This window comes from Musca autumnalis, unplaced genomic scaffold (genome assembly GCF_047663935.1).
Source record: "Musca autumnalis isolate F117 unplaced genomic scaffold, ASM4766393v1 scaffold_4, whole genome shotgun sequence".
Taxonomy (NCBI): domain Eukaryota; kingdom Metazoa; phylum Arthropoda; class Insecta; order Diptera; family Muscidae; genus Musca; species Musca autumnalis.
The window spans coordinates 169904423-169922592 of record NW_027411977.1 but is presented as its reverse complement, the minus strand read 5'-3'; the positions used below and the strand labels follow the sequence as shown (position 1 = coordinate 169922592).

Sequence of the window (18170 nt, the reverse complement as noted above, 5' to 3'; positions counted from 1 at the left end):
CCGATTTCGATATAATTTCTAGGCCAAGTTCAGTCACACGTTCCAAGTTTTATTGAAATTGGATATAAATAGCGTGTTTGGTGCCTCAAATACATGAAATCGGCAGAAAATATATAGGAGCTATAATCAAATCTGAACCGATTTCGATATAAATTGGTACATATATTTCTAGGCCAATATCCATAACACATTCTCAATTTCAGCGAAATTGGACATATATAAAATGTTTGGTGCATAAAATAAGGAAATCGGCCGAAAATATATGTATATGGGAGCTATATCCAAATCTGAACCAATCTCGATATAATTTGGCACATTTATTTCTAGAACAAATTCCATCATACATTCAAAATTTCAGCGAAATTGGACATATATAGCGTGTTTGGTACATAAAATAAGGAAGTCAGCCGAAAATATATGTGTATGGGAGCTATATCCAAATCTGAACCAATTTTGATATAATTTGTCACGTTTATTTCCAGACCAAGTTCCGTCACATATTCCAAATTTCGTTGAAATTGGACATAAATACCACGTTTGGTACATAAAATAAGGAAATCGGCCGAAAATATATGTATGTGGGAGCTATATCCAGATCTGAACCGATTTGAATATAATTTGGTAAATTTATTTATATTTATTCTATTTATTTATTTCCGTCACACATACAAAATTTGGATAATGTATCTGTAAAAGTTTTAAAGATATTTGCATACAAAATCGAAATTTTTTGGAGGTACCTCCGGTTTTGATGCTATATCTCCAGATCAAGGCGAAATTTCAAAAAATAATATAGCCTATTTTCATTCCAGGCCATGTAGCAATGTACCCTAAAAATGTCAGTAAGATCTGTTCAGCGGTTTTCGAGTCTATAAGGCACAAACAAACAAACAGACAAACAAATTTCAATTTTATATATATAGATTTATTCCCCCGTATGCCTTAAGTAATTTATTGCATTAAAATAGAAAACCATTAATTTTAATTCATTTTTTATTTATATTTAGAAATATAAGGATTTTATGTAGTTAAAAAAGTATTCATAGAATACAAAAAAAGAATATTCATTCATTAAAAACATAAATTAAAATATATTTTGAACTATATGTAGTTCATTAATTTATTTTACAAAATTACGTCTTTATTGTTACACGACACAAACAAAACTGGCAAATTTATGCTGCGACTTAAAGGCGTCGGCAGATAACGGGATTACAAAAAGAAACATTGAATTCCCTTGTCTTATCCAGTGGGAATGTAAGAGGTAATTAATATGAATTTTTTGTCAAGTGGAATTACTCGTTCGATTCTTTACGGTAAATTATATAACGTATCTTCTATAATATATTTAATAATTTAACTTTTTGTCCAACTATATTCTTTTCTCGATTCTTACGGATACGTTTTGGAACGTATTGCTTATAATGCTTTAATAAATATATTTTCAATGTAATATGTTCCCAATTTTCCCACTGGGCTTGGCTGGCATACATGTACATCAATGGTGCACAAGAAGAGAATGCTATTTTGGGTTTTTGTATGGGAAAGAGGGTTGTAGTTAACTTTTTCGTAAAGACGCGTGCATGGCTGATGTACATGCAGGTAGAGGAAGATTCAAGAGTGACTTTTTATAAAAGTCACGTTTTTCTCCCGACAACAGAATCATTTATGAGTAAAATGTAAAGGAAATGCATTCATATTCTAGCTTTTCAATCGGATCAAATAAGAACTCATCGAGTTCTATAAGTTGAAAAACATCAATACCGAGTTGCTGTTGTTGTCATTTTTCAAATATTTCGTCAGCGTTTTGTCCGAAGTTTCTACGAAAATGTCCCTCAGAACTAATATTCGCGAATCGTCATGTTTACCACACGTCCTGCATACAGTATTTTCTGCACATCCTGATCATTTTTTTTGATGTGATTTGTTAACCAAGGTGTCCAATTATGACGCCTGTTGTTAGTCTACTAATCTTCTTTTTATACCCTCCACCATAGGATGGGGGTATATTAAGTTTGTCACTACGTTTGTAACTACTCGAAATAATAATTGTAGACCCCACAAAGTATATACAGTGGTGTGAAAAATAATAAGGACAGTGACGATCACTACCTTTGATCGCTCATAAAATGTGTAAAATGGAAGAATTGGCGATGGAAATTTGTTTTTGAAAATGTACATGTATTGCAATAAGAAATTCCGTTACAATTTTGGTTTCTTTCTGTCTCCTTTTTATACAAAACAAATATTTTTCGTAAAATACGCGATTTCTGCTGTGAAAAATAATAAGGACAGTTTTTCGTTTTAGTGAAAATAATTTGATATTATTTCTTGTGATGCCTTCCTGTAAGTACATGTTTAAAATGAATTAATTTCTATTCATTAAATGTTAAATCTACCCATATTTTTTAGTTTTTTTTTAAATATGGGTAAAAATACGGGCTGTTATCACGCTACTCGAGAAATCACTAAATGTTTACATAAAGAAAAAAATTCATATAAAAAAATTACAGGAAAAGCTTGGGATTTTCAAAACAATGGTAGAGAATGCAGTTAAGTGGACTTCAAAAAAGAAACTCGTTGCAGAACACCAAAAATGACACCTGTAATAATAAGACGCGTTATCCGATGAGTAAAAAATATCCTTTTACCACATCCTTACAAATAAAAAACGGCTTAAATATTAATTTTGACGAATCAACAACTCGTAAAACCATCTTTGGTGTCCACATTAGAGCTCATAGTGTCAGAAAAGTATCAATTTAATCGAAAAATATTACCCTTCCCACGTAGTGGTGTAGGGTACAAAAATATTCAACAAATAATACAGATTGCTAGAAATCACATCGCTTGGTCTAAAAAAAATTGCGTACCATTCATTGGTCCGATGAAACCAAAGTTACTTTTTGTGTTCGGATAGAAGAGTTCATCAAGGTAGAAGACCTAAAAATCAATAATATAACCCAAAATATACTCTGAAGGCGGCTAAATATGGCAGAGGTAACAGCATGGTGTGGGGCTCATTTTCTTACTATGCTGTGGGGCCTCTACACAGTATTCAAAGTGTTTTTGAAATCACCAGATTACATAGAAATTTTGCAAAATACAATTCTTCCGTATGCTGAAGGGGGTGTACCTCTCAAATGAGTCTTCAGCAAGGTTAATGACCAAAAAATGACGGCAAAATGAAAAAAGGTGTTCCAGGATAATTAAGTTAAGTTTTTAGAATGGCCCATACAATCCCTTGATTTGTACCCGATTGAAAAATGTTGTGGAATGATGTTAACAAATCAAGCAGGGGAAAGTGTCCATCAAATTATGGCGACCTTTGGCAACTTATACAGGCTGCGTAGGACGCGATACCAGTAGAGAAGTGCCAAAATTTGGTCGACTCGATGCCCAGACGATGCGCTTCCGTTTTAGAAAACAAAGGATCGTCTACAAAGTATTAATGACACTGAAACACTTTATCTACCATTATTTAGTAAAAACCTGCATTAATTTCTTTCAAGTTTGGTCCTTATTAAAAGATGTCATGAAGTGTCCTTATTATTTTTCACACACCAAACTACGACAATTCGCATAAAATATAAAAGATAAATAAAATATGGTTACAAGCAATCAAAATATTTGTATAATACTTTTCTTAACATTTTAATAAAACAATAAATTTTATAAACTAATGTAATTTCCACTTTTTTAGTCAGTTTCAATGTAATCTTGGTTATGGATTGAAGTGTCCTTATTATTTTTCACACCACTGTATATTCTTGATCAGCGTGCAATTCTACATCGATATTGCCATGTCCGCCCGTCTGTCCGTCTGTGGAAATCACTCTAGCGTCCGAACGTGTTGATGAAATTTTGGGAAAATATGTTATATTTACGTAGGACTTTTGGTATTGAAAGCGGGCTATGTAGGTCCACGCTTTCGTATAGCCCCCATACAAAATGACGCGTGACGCGTCGTAGTTTTAAGGAATTTTTAAGATATTTGGCCCATTTTTCCACCGAATTGGTTGTAATTTGGTACTTTGTGTCTCCAGAGGCCAGAAAACATTCCTACCAAAGTTGGGTTATATAGGTCCACGTTTTGGTATAGCCCCCACATAAGGCCCCTTATAAAGTACGCGTCATTTTAATATATTTTGAATGTATTAGACCCATTTGACCAAAGAATCGGTTGTAACTTTGTATTTTGTGTTTCCAGAGGCTAAGAAACATTTCTACCATAAAATGTTTATATAGGTACACGTGTTGATATAGCCCCCATAATACAATATCTCCCGATTTTCCATATTTTGAACGTTTTAGCCTCATTATCACACCGAGATGGCTGAAATTTGGTATTTAGTCTTCTTTAGGCATTTAAAACTTTCCCCCAGAAATTTGTAGGTATAGGTCCACGCCATCATATAGCCCCCATAGAACGGTACCTTCTGAATTTTGGTATTTTGAAGGTTGTGGCCACATTAATCCACCGAAATGGCTGAAATTTGTGGTGGAGGGTATAAAAAGTTCGGCCCGACCGAACTTAACGCTTTTCTTAATTGTTTACTTAACAATAAGTTTCATAGTTCATGGGGAGATACAAGGACTTTGTCTTCATGTTCTGTAGGGATTTATGCGCATTCTGCGTCCCAGTTTTTAACTACACCTGACATGCTGATGATTATACAGCTCATCAAAAAAACGACTAGATTTGGATTATCAATAAATGATACTGGGATAATGTCAAAAACATTGTATTGTATATTACATATAATATATGAAGCATGTGTTGCAATAAAATATAAACCCAGATCGGTTCAGCGATTGCCCAAGAAGCCCGCTTACTGGAGGATATATGATTGGCGTCATCCAGATCAACATCCACCGGAGTGAAACGGCAACTCAAGCTCTGATGGAGAAAATAAACAAAGGCAATATACATATTGGCTTAGTCCAGGAACCTTGGACCGTAAAGGACAGGGTCTCTGGACTTAACCATATAAATTATCGCCTTTTTATGCTAATACAGGAGCTCGACCAATAACCTGTAGCATATGTCACAAAAACATAATCGTTCTTTTCTTTGATAAAGTAAAGGAAAGTAAGGGAATGGAAATATGTATATACCTAGCATCAATATACCTGTCGTTCGATTCGCCGACATTACCACCTTCGTCGGAACTGCAGCAGCGGGTGAGGGAAGTCAAGCAAACAGGTAACGAAGTACTAGTAGGTAGTGCTAACTCTCACCACCCTGTAGGGACTGTAGCCGATTTAAAGCCCAAATAAAGCTAGCTTTTTTGTAAACATAAGTGGCTTTTTATCGATTTTTTTCCCTTATGCCAACTGACTAATTTTACAAGGCGATGAGCGCCTATGTAGTCAGTATTCTCCAACGCCAGATAACTTTTCGACTGATTATAAACTAACTTTTTTTTGCCTATTTGTAGTCAGTTTAAAACATAATGTGAAAAAAACAATTTTTGTTTCTGTGTGTTTTTTATCTTTGACTTTTCGTATTCACTCTCTCCCTCTCTTTGTCTCTCTCTCTCTTTTTTGTTAGAGAGAAGAAGAGGCAAATTTGTATATTTCCTTTGTGTTCCTATATTCTATAATTGGATGCTGCATTTATACGAAGAATATTAAGAAAAAGCAAGTGTCAATTATTTATACATTTGTGCCTTATTTTTCGACAAACTCAAATACTTTGCAGAAGGTACATGTTTTTGTTTTCAGAATGGTTGATTGTCATGTGCACAATTACTAGTAATACAGTGCCCTCTATTGGACAGTAGCGGACACCCATCAGCTGTTTAAAGATACATCTTTGACGTTCGAACAGTTTCCTTTGTTCTTACAAGTTGTCAAATAAGTCACTCAATCGATCCATGAGGTGGTTGTAACGATGACAACCAAAATGGTAGACTAAAAGACCTGAACCTTTCCTTTCCTTTTTCATCGTTGAAGCAGCCGGAGTTGAGCCCTTTGGTGGAAGAATCATCCTATGCTTAAGTGAACGAAAACTGAAGATCGAACTCAATACCGTCAATACTTGCCATTACTATTTCCATAATAAAAAACGAAAATTAATCCAATTTTTTTATTTTTGATAAATGTGACTTTATTCAGAAATTACCTAAAACAATTGGATCGAAACCTGAATTTCTTCTCGGTCAATTGATGATTATCGATATAAAACAACAAAAATTTAATTGGACTTAAGCCTAAAGAAACTATAACCAAGTTTAAAGAAACAAAATAAAAACTATCTTGAACTTAAGAATACAAAAAAAACCTTGAAATAACATAAAGATAAAACGCTAACAAAAATAAATAAAAAAATAAACTTACGACAACTACCATCCAACAAGCTGCATCACATTACCAGCTCGCTTCCTCCGCTGCCACCGTGGGATTCTGCTTAAAGGCACCTGCATACCGCGGTGTCAGGTGACTCATTGTGACATACTTTATACCATCCAACTTCCTCTAGAATAATCTATAACATAAAAAAGATAGAAAATAACTTACAAGAGTTGCATATTTGTGTCTATAAAAAGGGTAGGCATTGTACTCTAATTAGATTTGTCGACCGTATTTTTAGGTCTAGGCTTAGCCCAAAAAGATTGAGCTCATTCTCGGCAGGCAGAAAGTGAAAATAGATATAGAGGGAAGATTTGTTTTACCTACCATCAATGCTGTCCCTTATCCTCGGTTAAAATGAACCTGTAAAAGAGAAAAAAAAAAATAAAGTCATGAAATTACATGTTTATAGATTATTATAGATACATAGACTTACCAATACGATAACACAATTGGACAGACGGACAGCTGGAGCAAGGAGTCAGCATCTTGAGGGCGAGTATCGCCTTGTCAGAAGTCAGCCAGAAAAAGAAAAGCAGAACATTAATTTTAATTTTGTTGCTAATTTATATCGAATTGTTAAATTGTTAAAGAAAAAAAAACCACAAAAACAAAGCATTATAAGTAGTGATGATAATGATGTACTGTATTTTCATGCCTTTTCTATTCCCACTTTAAAAGTTTAAGTCAGTACAATGTAAACTGCCGATATTTTCTTTTATTCAATAAATCTTGGAATAATTTCAATTTATAACGTTTAATTAAAAAGTCTTTGCTTAAGATCATGTAGATCTGATAACATAAGGATTAAAGGGGGGGAACAATAAGTTGAAGGGGAAGGTATGGGGCAACCGAAACCTTGCGTTGTCATGGTGGACTTAATGTCCAGTGGGTGGGTTATTTCTCGTTGCAAGACCAGACGAGATGTGGTTTCTTTCAGGTGAGTGTGGTGCTAAATCATTTTTTTATTTTATCCCATTTCCATTTTGTTTGCTTCTCTCATTTGGGTCATCTAAACGTGCATCTTGTTGTTTATCTTTTCACCCCTAATGTCAGACTGGCATGAAGAATTTTCTGACGCCTGTCTAATGAGTTAGAGTGTTGCCAAGAACCCCACCATCCGACGAGCTCTAGCTGCGCGACACGCTACCATGCCAGCAACGCAACACCTAGCGACAAAATTGACCATCATGGTTTTCATTTTCGACCCAGGACAGGACAGAATGGCGCCCAGAACGTGGGGCCCAAAGGGAGAAACGTTCTAGTTAGAGTTTGCGCTTGTCATATTTCGTTATTGGTCCCGTGGAGCGAAATTTTGCGGTGCTCTGCGGACGCCAGTAACCGGATCTGACAAGGGTTGGGATCACTTAGTTCTTACGGATCTTGGACTCAGTCGATAGTCTGTAGTAGACAGAGGTTGGTAGCCGTAGATTTGTACGGAATTGAGGGATCTAGAAGATAGTTGTATTATAGTTTATTAAATTGCATAGTGATGGTTTTCTATGATAGACCCTAGGGATATTCGGACCCGGTATTCATTTTGCTTAGAAGATTATGCCGCGAAGCCGAGATTCTCTGAAGGTTGAGTAGGGAACTTCCGAATTTTGGGGATAGCTAATTCTAGGTTTTGTCTTAGTAATTGGAGCAGATCCAAAGAACTAATTGCTAATTTAGAGTTATCTAAGCCAAACCATCGAGCAATAGTCAGTGTAAATATTCCAATATTAGCTTGTCTAAGTTCCAAAAGGATGTTTTAAGGTTCCTAAGCACCGGCCTCAGGCGGAGCGAGAGTTACCGAGCATTCTTGGAAAGATTTAGGTGGGTTATTACAATTTGTCAAGTTTGTAACATTCATAGCACCCACTACATGTAAAGGAGTCAGTAGTTAGTAAGATGACCTTAGTGTTACCTTGCTTATGTATCCTACTCTTCAGAGTTATTGTTCCCCTTAAAATCCTTGTTCTGATAACTTATACGATTTGAAGTACGTTTTTGCATATTTCATTTATCTGGAATAATTTTGTTAGATATATTTATACCTTTTTGTGGTTTTAATCCCTTTCCAGGTCGTTTCCATAGCACATATTCAGTTTTTCTTTCATTTGCATTTTTAATTGATTCTCTTATATCCAGAAGGATTATCTTTTTGAGTGAGTGTGTGTGTGTTTCGGTAACGGTTGGAATTTACAGGTTGTTTGCTTTTAGCTAACTAAATGGAGACAAGGTCGAAGAGTAGGGACCGTACAGAGACAGCGGATAAGGCTCCTCCTCCCGCATCAGAGATGAGAACTCTCCCGGAATTAGTGGTGCCTGTGGGGGATACGCAGCAGCAGAAGCAGCTGCCTCGTCAATTGCACCACCGATTTCGAGCAATATTTCGGTTGGTTCTGATGGATTTAACGACACCATCCAGTCACCAGAGTTCGCCAGCCAAACAGCCCGTGACATAAGGAACGATTGTCGGAAAGGAAATCCAGATTTGTCGTTAGAGTCGGTACATAACGCCGATTTACAATACGTAATTGCCTCAGTTGAAAGGGCACAGGAGCGGTTGGTAAGGAGCGTGGAGGAAATACGCCAGCTTCATAAGGATTGGCAGCAACAAGCCTTAAGTACGAGTCAGAGTAATCCTTCCGCACGGACACAACAACTACCGCCTATAGCTGGGAGCAAAAGACCGCCACCACCATTGACAGGTCCAGGAGCAGATGAGGCACGTCCGTCAGCCCGGGGAGCAGCATTAAATCCTCCCGGCCATAATCCACCACAGCCTCCATATCCATTATATCCTTCTGGCAATAATCCAACACAGCCTTCATATCCATTCAATCCTCCTGGGAGTAATCCACCACAGCCTCCATATCCATTCTATCCGACTAACAATAATCCGCCACAGCCTCATTGCCCTCCATATCCATTCTACCCGACAACTGGTTTTGGACAGACGTCTTCAAACTTCAGTTACCCACCGATGTCCTCACCAGGTCCACGCTTTAATCTTAAGAAGTGGGGGATAAAGTTCGAGGGTAACGGGAAAACCGTTGATGCAGAAGACTTCATTTTCCGCATAGAGTCCCTGAGGCAGGATTATGCATATCCTTTTGACGAACTAATTAAAGATTTTCCGCAGTTATTGGAAGGCCAAGCACTAGACTGGTACTGGCAACAGCGCCGAATTGCTCCTTTTCAGTGCTGGAGCGACCTGAAGAACGCGTTTTTGTCCAAGTTTAGACGTTTTGAGTCTGAATTCCAGATTCAAAAGAAAATAATGGACCGCAGACAGCAGCCGCAGGAGTCGTTCGAGGATTTCTTCAATAGCGTGTTAAGGCTCAGAAATCAACAGAAGGTACCATATTCCGAGAGTGATCTGGTTGAAATTATGAAGGGCAACCTTAAATCTTCATTGGCAGCCCTGATATTCCCAATCAAGATCCATGGTTTGAACCATTTCCAGCAAGAGGTGAAACGAGCCGAGAATATGATTTCCAGTCAACGGCAGGCGTACCAGCAAAGATCGTACCAGGCACCCAGGGTGCACGAACTCTATTATGAAGAACCATATTTGGAAGAAGACGCTCAAACGGTCGCAGTGGAAGTGGATGCGATCAGAGACACGACGAAATACACCTGCTGGAACTGCAGGAAACCCGGTCACAGCTACGTAGAGTGCCCGGTTCCCATAAGCAGAGTCTTCTGTTTTCGCTGTGGACGAGAGGGAGTTTTAGCCCCAAAATGCCCAAGGTGTCAGGGAAACTTGCCCCGGAGCGTGCCTCGTACTGCGGAAGCGCGCTCGACACAAACGGACTCACCGCAGCAGTAAAGCCCAGCAGCACTACGTTCAAATCACCTGATTCCACTGTCGTCCAAATCCTAGCGAACCCCATTAAGAAATTAGTGTATGAGGAGCCTAAGCTGAGAGAACTCAAGCCCTTACATGTCCGTCAAAAGGAGTATGAAGAAGCTAGAATGAGGATTTTCGGTAAGGTTTCGTCAAAGGTTAAGAGGGCTAGGGATCGGTACAAGAAAATGAAGCAGCTTCGACGGGAAATTGCCTCTGCGGCCCTTTACGAAGGCGAAGACACTCGTTATTACGCTAAGATCAAGATTGAGGGAGTTGAGATTGAAGGTCTGGTGGACAGTGGGGCTACGGTCTGTTGTTTAGGTAAAAACTGTTTAGAATTTGTGAGAAGAATCGGTATTAATATAAAGAATTTTTGTTCATTTATCAAGACCGCAGATGGAAGTCCTCATCGTATTGTCGGCCAAATAAGAGTCCCCATAGCGTTTGGTGGGAAGACTAAAGATGTGACATTTTTCTTGGTCCCCACACTTAATCGAGAACTATTTTTGGGTGTTGACTTTGTGAGAGCTTTCGGTTTCTTTGCATCGGTGGATAGTCTTACAACCAACAGTGTTAATCTTTGTGACGAAGCGGACGCGGGAACCAGTGATGACAAACCCGTCCATATTTTGTCTGATTCCCAACGGCAACGTTTGGAAGTGATAGTGGCCAAATTCCCATGCTACACAAAGAAAGGCTTGGGTAGGACGATGTCTGAGGTCCATACCATTGATACTGGTAATGCAGTTCCCGTGAAAAGTAAGCATTACCCAGTGTCTCCGGCTGTGCAAAAACTGATGTATGCGGAGTTGGACAGGATGTTGGATCTGGGAGTCATTGAGCCGAGTGATAGTCCATGGAGTCACCCAGTGACTCTGGTTCGCAAAGGGAAAAAGAACCGGCTATGTTTGGACGCACGAAAGCTCAATGCTCTCACGGTCAAAGACGCTTATCCACTCCCGCATATTGAGGGATTGCTAAGTCGACTGGGTGATACTTTCTTTATCTCCAGTGTCGACCTGAAGGATGCGTTCTGGCAGATACCCTTAGATCAGCCAAGTAGAGAAAAAACCGCTTTCACCGTGCCGGGGAGACCGCTTTACCATTTTACGGTCATGCCTTTTGGGCTGTGTAATGCAGCTCAAAGGTTATGCCGTTTAATGGACAAGGTGGTCCCCTCAGCAATCAGGGATCGTGTTTTTGTCTACTTGGATGATCTACTGATTGTATCTCCAGACTTCGACACACACGTGGAACTGCTAGAGCGTGTAGCGAAACTCTTGGACGAAGCAGGGTTGACTATCAACGTTGCTAAGTCTAAGTTTTGCTTCAAAGAGCTACGTTACTTGGGTTACATTGTTGGTGGAGGAGAATTGAAACCAGATCCAAACAAAGTGGAGACCATTACCAGATTTTGTTATCCCAAAACGGCGAAACAGGTCCGGAGTTTCACAGGTGCAACCGGTTGGTATAGACGGTTCATACCGAATTATGCCACCATTGCTGCACCCATCTTTGAAACCCTGAAGAAAGGCAAGCAGTTTGTGTTTACCGAGGAAGCCAAGGTTGCCTTTGACAAGCTGAAAGAAGCCCTGGTAACTAGCCCAGTGCTGACCCATCCCAATTTTAACAGACACTTTTATGTTCAATGCGATGCCTCCGACCTCGGGATTGGAGGAGTCCTCTTCCAGAGGGATGACGAGGGCGGAGAGCATCCCATTGCGTATTTCTCTCAGAAACTGACATCAGCGCAAAAAAATTATTCGGTCACCGAACGTGAATGTTTGGCTGTAGTGATGGCGGTGAAAAAGTTTCGCCCCTATATAGAGTTAATGCCCTTCACGATTATAACTGACCATAGTAGTCTGAAGTGGTTAATGTCCCACAAGGATCTCAGCGGACGACTGGCTCGCTGGAGTCTACATTTACAGGCTTTTACCTTCGAAGTTGAACACAGGCAAGGGTCGAAAAACATCGTCCCGGATACTCTATCCAGGTATGATATGGAAGAGTTGTCCAGCAGCTTAACATATCTCATTGATCTCAACTCCGAGCATTTTAAATCCGATAATTATAAGGATCTTATTGAGACAGTGAAAAAGAATAGTGATAACTTGCCAGATATTCGTGTAGTAGATGGATACGTATACAAACGAACGCAACATTATGATGGAATACCCATCAATGAAGACTTTTCTTGGAAGTTATGGGTTCCTATAGAAATGACAGCAGATATCATTGAGAAGGCCCATTGTCCACCTACCATGGCACATGGAGGATTTCACAAAACCTTGAGAAGGATTAGGGAATATTTTTACTGGCCGAATATTACCATTCACGTCAGAAACTTTGTGCAAAATTGCGAAGTATGCAAAGCTTCTAAGCCCGCCAATATGACCCTCCGTCCTCCAATGGGGAAGGAAACCCTTGTGGAAAGACCTTTTCAGCGTCTTTACATAGACTTTTTAGGCCCCTATCCGCGTTCAAAGAACGGAAATTCTTACATTTTAATCGTGTTAGATCACTTAAGCAAGTTTGTTTTTCTAAAAGCCATGGCGAAAGCTAGTGCCAAAAACGTAATCAAGTTTCTAGTGTCAGAGATTTTCCACAAGTTTGGAACGCCTGAGGCAGTGGTGTCCGACAACGGTCCACAGTTTTCTAGCAAAGAGTTTCAGGAATTGGTCAAGAGTTTTGGCATTAACCATGTCCGAACAGCATCACACTCTCCGCAAGCAAATGCTTCGGAGAGGGTGAACCAATCCATACTTGCAGCGATACGCTCATATTTAAGGGGAAGTCATCAGGAATGGGACAGTTATCTGTCCGAAATCGAGTGCTCGTTACGTACCTCAGTACATTCTTCCATTGGTGTCACGCCATATTTCGCGTTGTTTGGCATGAATATGATATGTCATGGAAGTATGTACGCCCTAGCAAAGCAATTAAGAGTCCTAAACGATCCTGAAGCTAATTTAGTCCCCAAATCGGCGAAGTTAGAACTCATTAGGAAGCAAATTCAAGATAGCCTCCATAAAGCTTATCAAACTAACGAAAGGAAATACAACATACGGAGTCGAGTTATTAGATTTATTCCAGGTCAGGAGGTGTTCCGGAGGAGCTTTCAGCAAAGCGACTTCAAGGCCCAATATAATGCGAAGTTAGGACCAAAGTTTGTCAAGTGCCGTATAGTGAAACCTGTGGGTAACTGTTTATATGAAATAGAAGATCTGAAAGGAAAACCCCTAGGTGTATACCACGCTAAAGACCTTAAACAGTAAATGATTCCTAACAAGTGTTCCTGTATTTTTTTGTTCTAGGTGGAGGTCCAATGGGACAAGTGGTAGATTACCAAGTTTTAGTGTAAGGTACAACCGAGTTGTACATCCTTTTCCTAAGAGGTAGTGGGAATGGGATGTAAGTTCTTGAGTTCCAGTATTCTAGACCCCAGAAGCTGATATCAAAATTATGAGGTAGGAGTACGATGAGAAGCTAACCCGTTTTGCTGACTCTAGATATATGTCTGCGAATTCGGAGCAGTCACTTAGTGACAGTCTTTGACCATTAGTGCAGTTCCCCTTTCGCTATGTGAAATAGCAGTACCCGTTTGCATCCATGGCACGGGGCAGCGAACAGTTGTACACGAGGTCGCAGATCAGTCCTTCAATCGACTTATGACACTAGAGCCTGAAAAAGGGGAAGACAAAGTCAAACACTCCTGAGCGCGTTTGAAAGGGCAACGTATCCAGCGGTAGGGCGAATGCTACCGATCATGTCGTTGGTTTTGCTTAAGCAGGGGAATTAAGGAACTACATACTGACGATGCAGATTGTCAGCAGCAAAACAAACAAAAGACATATTAGAATGCCCAACAACTAAAATGGAAGGGACAGCAGACCTATGTAGCTTGGCAGACGAGACTGCATAATAATTGTGGCAATAAACTATCGTCAGACTACAGCCCATCTTAAAAGACATCAAACTGCTTCCGTGTGCATATTTGATGATCCTCCCAATACAGAAGGGCAAATTTGGTTTCTCGTAATTTTTATCCTCTCCGAACCTTTACGACAATCATATCCTGACACGTATCTTACTCTCAATATGTAAAGACAATTACACCCTCAGCCTTTAGGCTAAGAATGGATATAAACACTTTGATACGACAAAAAATGTGCCTTATAGCAATAACGGTTTTAGACCCCTAGTATATTTGGACGAAATTCTTTGCAGTCATTTGGTGTCGATTTGGCCATGTCCGTCCGTCTGCCTGTTTGGTGTGCACGATAACTCTCAAAGAAAGCAATTGATTTGGTACAAACTTTGCACATAGTATTGTTCCTACCAGAAATATATCGGGTTCGAATGGACTATATCGGACTTCGTGTACCTCCCACACAAAAATCTGGATAAAGTGAAGTTTTTTTTAGGTTGTCTTTCGGCTTTCTTTGCGAAGGTAAAAATTTTTCCCTGCGCAAGTCCATACCTTGACGGCACCAACCAAATTGGCAAATCCGCGAGATGATTCCCGCGGGGAGTTTCTAATTGGTGCAGACCTTGCACATCGTATGATTTAATCCAGTCATGTATCTGGTTGGTATATGAGCAATATACTATATAAATTTGGGAAAATTCGGAATGGGAAAATTCGTCTCGGAGCTATTTGGAATTTTTGCAGGAGGTTGTCTTCATGGTCTCTATTTCAACGGTACCATTTTCGTTCAGAGTAAGTCCATACTTCCTCAGATATTGGCCGAAAAGCTCCAAAAATCATGCCAGTGCATACTAAAATGGCTAGGGTACAAGATAATTTTCAAACTTTTTTCAAACATTTCTTAAACATTTAGCTTGACGTATTTAATATTTCGATATCTCTACAACTCACTAGTTTGCTTGCTAAAATCTTTTTTACTTTAGGTCAATGAATGGTATAGCCCCACACTACCACACTATAGGTACCAGTTGCCATCTATTTTGAAGCAAGTGGTGATACAAAACCAATACATTTTTTATTATAGGCTGAGGGTATATCCCCGTCAGCACAGCTGACTGATTCTTTCTTACTTGTTTTTTTTTTCCTTCGGGATAACACCGAAACCAACAAACGGATTGCTTCTCCATCAAAGAAAATCATACGCTCAAAATCATATAGGAAACTCACACAAACTGAACATTAGCAGTAGACACTGTGGCAAGATTGAACCTCAAGGCCTTAATTTCTAAAGCCCTTCAATAAGGAACTAATCGCATCCAAAAATATGCCGAGTCCAATGTCTTCGTGAAAAAACGAACAGCCAGTCTAAATCATCCCATTTTAGACAATGCGTAAATATTATTCCTTATGTACAGGTTAACAGAATACATTTCCCTGTCGCGCTAATATCTATTTATAGAGTGTGGCTCATAGTAATCATCAAAACCGTAGTAAAAGCTTTGTCTTATAGAACGTTTAATTTGCCAAAAAAAAGTTACTAAAGGAAATGCGGGTACTCACCATTCATTCCTTCAATGTACGTACTTTTAGCATTATCATCCGATCGGCAATAATTCTTAATAGATTTGAGGGTCTTCATAGGCGTGATTACTCTGGGTAAAATAGTCGTCCCCATGGTACCTGTAATAAATACCAAATCAGATTAGTCATAAGTTTGTTGAAGGTGAGACAAGAAAAATACAATTATCTCAAATTAAGACTTCAGGACAGATCAGTCTTTAGACAATGCACCCTCTATTCGCCACAAGGCATACATTACTTGCACTAACCAACAGGTCTTTATTGCTACTATTATCCCGGAGTCAATTATGGGTTCTTTCACGTTCTCAATTCCACCACATGTTCCGCACAAACTTACTCAGTATGATCTCACGATTCGCACTATTAAACCCCACTATTACAGAAGTACACTCTAATGACATTGGTTCCATAGTATTGTGTCATATTCGACTAATATTGCGTTGTGGCATATTGGAAACCAACGTTCTGTAGATTTTTTTTAAAAAAAAAATCATTAGGTAAATTACATGAAGGTAATTTTCTATCAAACCCTATTTATTCACCTTGTTAATTACCTTGCTGGGTTATTTGTCCTATCGTGCCGTTCAATATAATAAGCTGAGTTACAGTAAATTTTTCATTAATTACCACTCTTAAAAAAATTCGGCCCATAATACAGGCAAAGAGGAGCACGCTGCGGGAAAGTTAGTTACAACTGCAAGCATTTGCGATCTACAACACCCACAAATGCGTCCCAAAAAGGGAAAAAAGGACATAAAGATGTTCACTTTGAAAGATACCGGCGCGAAGATGCTACACATATAGATGATCATTGCGCATAACTTTTCCGCAATGAGGCGAATATCAGTACAAAAAAATTCAAAAGTAATTCTGCAAATTACAACTTCGGGAACTACATCTAGTGCTTCCAAATTTTGGGTAATTAATACACTTCCCAGTAACTCGCTTTGAACCTCTGCCGAAAGTATTCCGGCATAAAAACATCTATGCCGCATTGTCCCATTCAGTGAAATCACGGGATAACGTAGCTCCTACTACTTTAATCGACGTACCGGATGGAACATATGAATGTTAATGTGTAGAATAATGGAAGATTTAATATATTTACCTTAGACCATAGAACAATCGGCAATATGAGCAATATCTTTTTGAATCTTCCCGTTGAGGGAATGACGTTTCCCTTGTATGTTATCACTCAGATGTTGCCCTCTTCAGTGACCTTGATTTATTTTGGCGTGCAATGTTTTTTCTTGTTCTTCAAGCCAATGATAGGAATTTTCCCGCATATCAATATGATTGACGGTATACACTCAATGCAATAATCTACATACATTGCGTTAGTTGTTGCTAAATTATTATTGATGACAATGTCTACTCAGTCAACGCTTTTCCACCAAAAAGAATCCTAGAAAGGGCAGAAAGCTAATTTACAAAAAGTAAAATACAGATAGTTTTAGAATTTATTTACCCCTTTTTGTTTCTGTTCTTATTGACAAGGAAGTGCTAGTGACTATGCGTTTAAAAGCAAGATCAAATTTCTCTTTTCATTTCCATATTGCAGAGTCGACTGTACGAAATTACATACATATGTTGATATTAGTAGTATTCGACAGTGTGTTGTAGTTTTTTCCTTTTAACGACCGGTACCGTTTGTACACACATTCGCACACACTCCGTTTTAGCACTATTACAATTCATTAAATTGTCCATTCAATTCCATTACCACCTCCTCCCATTGACATTAACATTTTATGTTCTCCTCCTTGCAATGGAAAAATGCAATGTTTCCATATCAATTTGGATGAATAAGATTTGCGTTTTCTTTTTTTGGAAAAAGTTTTCTTTATTTTTACCTTTTCCCTTCAAACAATTAAAAGGAAAAAATTTCCGACCGCTCGAACCCAATTGATAAAATAAATTTATTTGGCTTTGGTAGTGACGTCGGAATACCGTCGAGTACAGAGTTAAAAGAGAAACATAAAATAACCATACTCGAGTAACCACCACAACAGGGCGGCTCAAACAATAGTTTTCCTAAACATAAATACCTAATTCAAAGACGTCGTAACAGAATTCCAAATACTTGCAATTTTTCCCTCCCATCCTTTGACAGTGATGTTCAAAGGATGGTTGGGTTTGTCATGTGCACAATTACTAGTAATACAGTGCCCTCTATTGGACAGTAGCGGACACCCATCAGCTGTTTAAAGATACATCTTTGACGTTCGAACAGTTTCCTTTGTTCTTACAAGTTGTCAAATAAGTCACTCAATCGATCCATGAGGTGGTTGTAACGATGACAACCAAAATGGTAGACTAAAAGACCTGAACCTTTCCTTTCCTTTTTCATCGTTGAAGCAGCCGGAGTTGAGCCCTTTGGTGGAAGAATCATCCTATGCTTAAGTGAACGAAAACTGAAGATCGAACTCAATACCGTCAATACTTGCCATTACTATTTCCATA

At 38.8% G+C, this 18170-nt stretch overlaps 1 long non-coding RNA gene across 5 annotated transcripts; it reads right to left on the bottom strand.

Annotated features, from left to right (window-relative positions):
• Nucleotides 1–6166: 6166 nt before the first annotated feature.
• Nucleotides 6167–17897, bottom strand: LOC141401983 (uncharacterized). 5 transcript variants are annotated; one of them, XR_012412486.1, is made up of 6 exons: nt 17176–17897; nt 16816–17112; nt 15687–15806; nt 6791–6860; nt 6678–6717; nt 6167–6490 (listed from the first exon to the last, which is right to left on the bottom strand). It is a non-coding gene; the product is annotated as an uncharacterized lncRNA (long non-coding RNA). The 5 variants fall into 5 exon arrangements; XR_012412485.1 differs by having other exon boundaries at nt 6682–6717; XR_012412483.1 differs by having other exon boundaries at nt 6678–6860.
• Between the last annotated feature and the right edge of the window lie 273 nt (nt 17898–18170).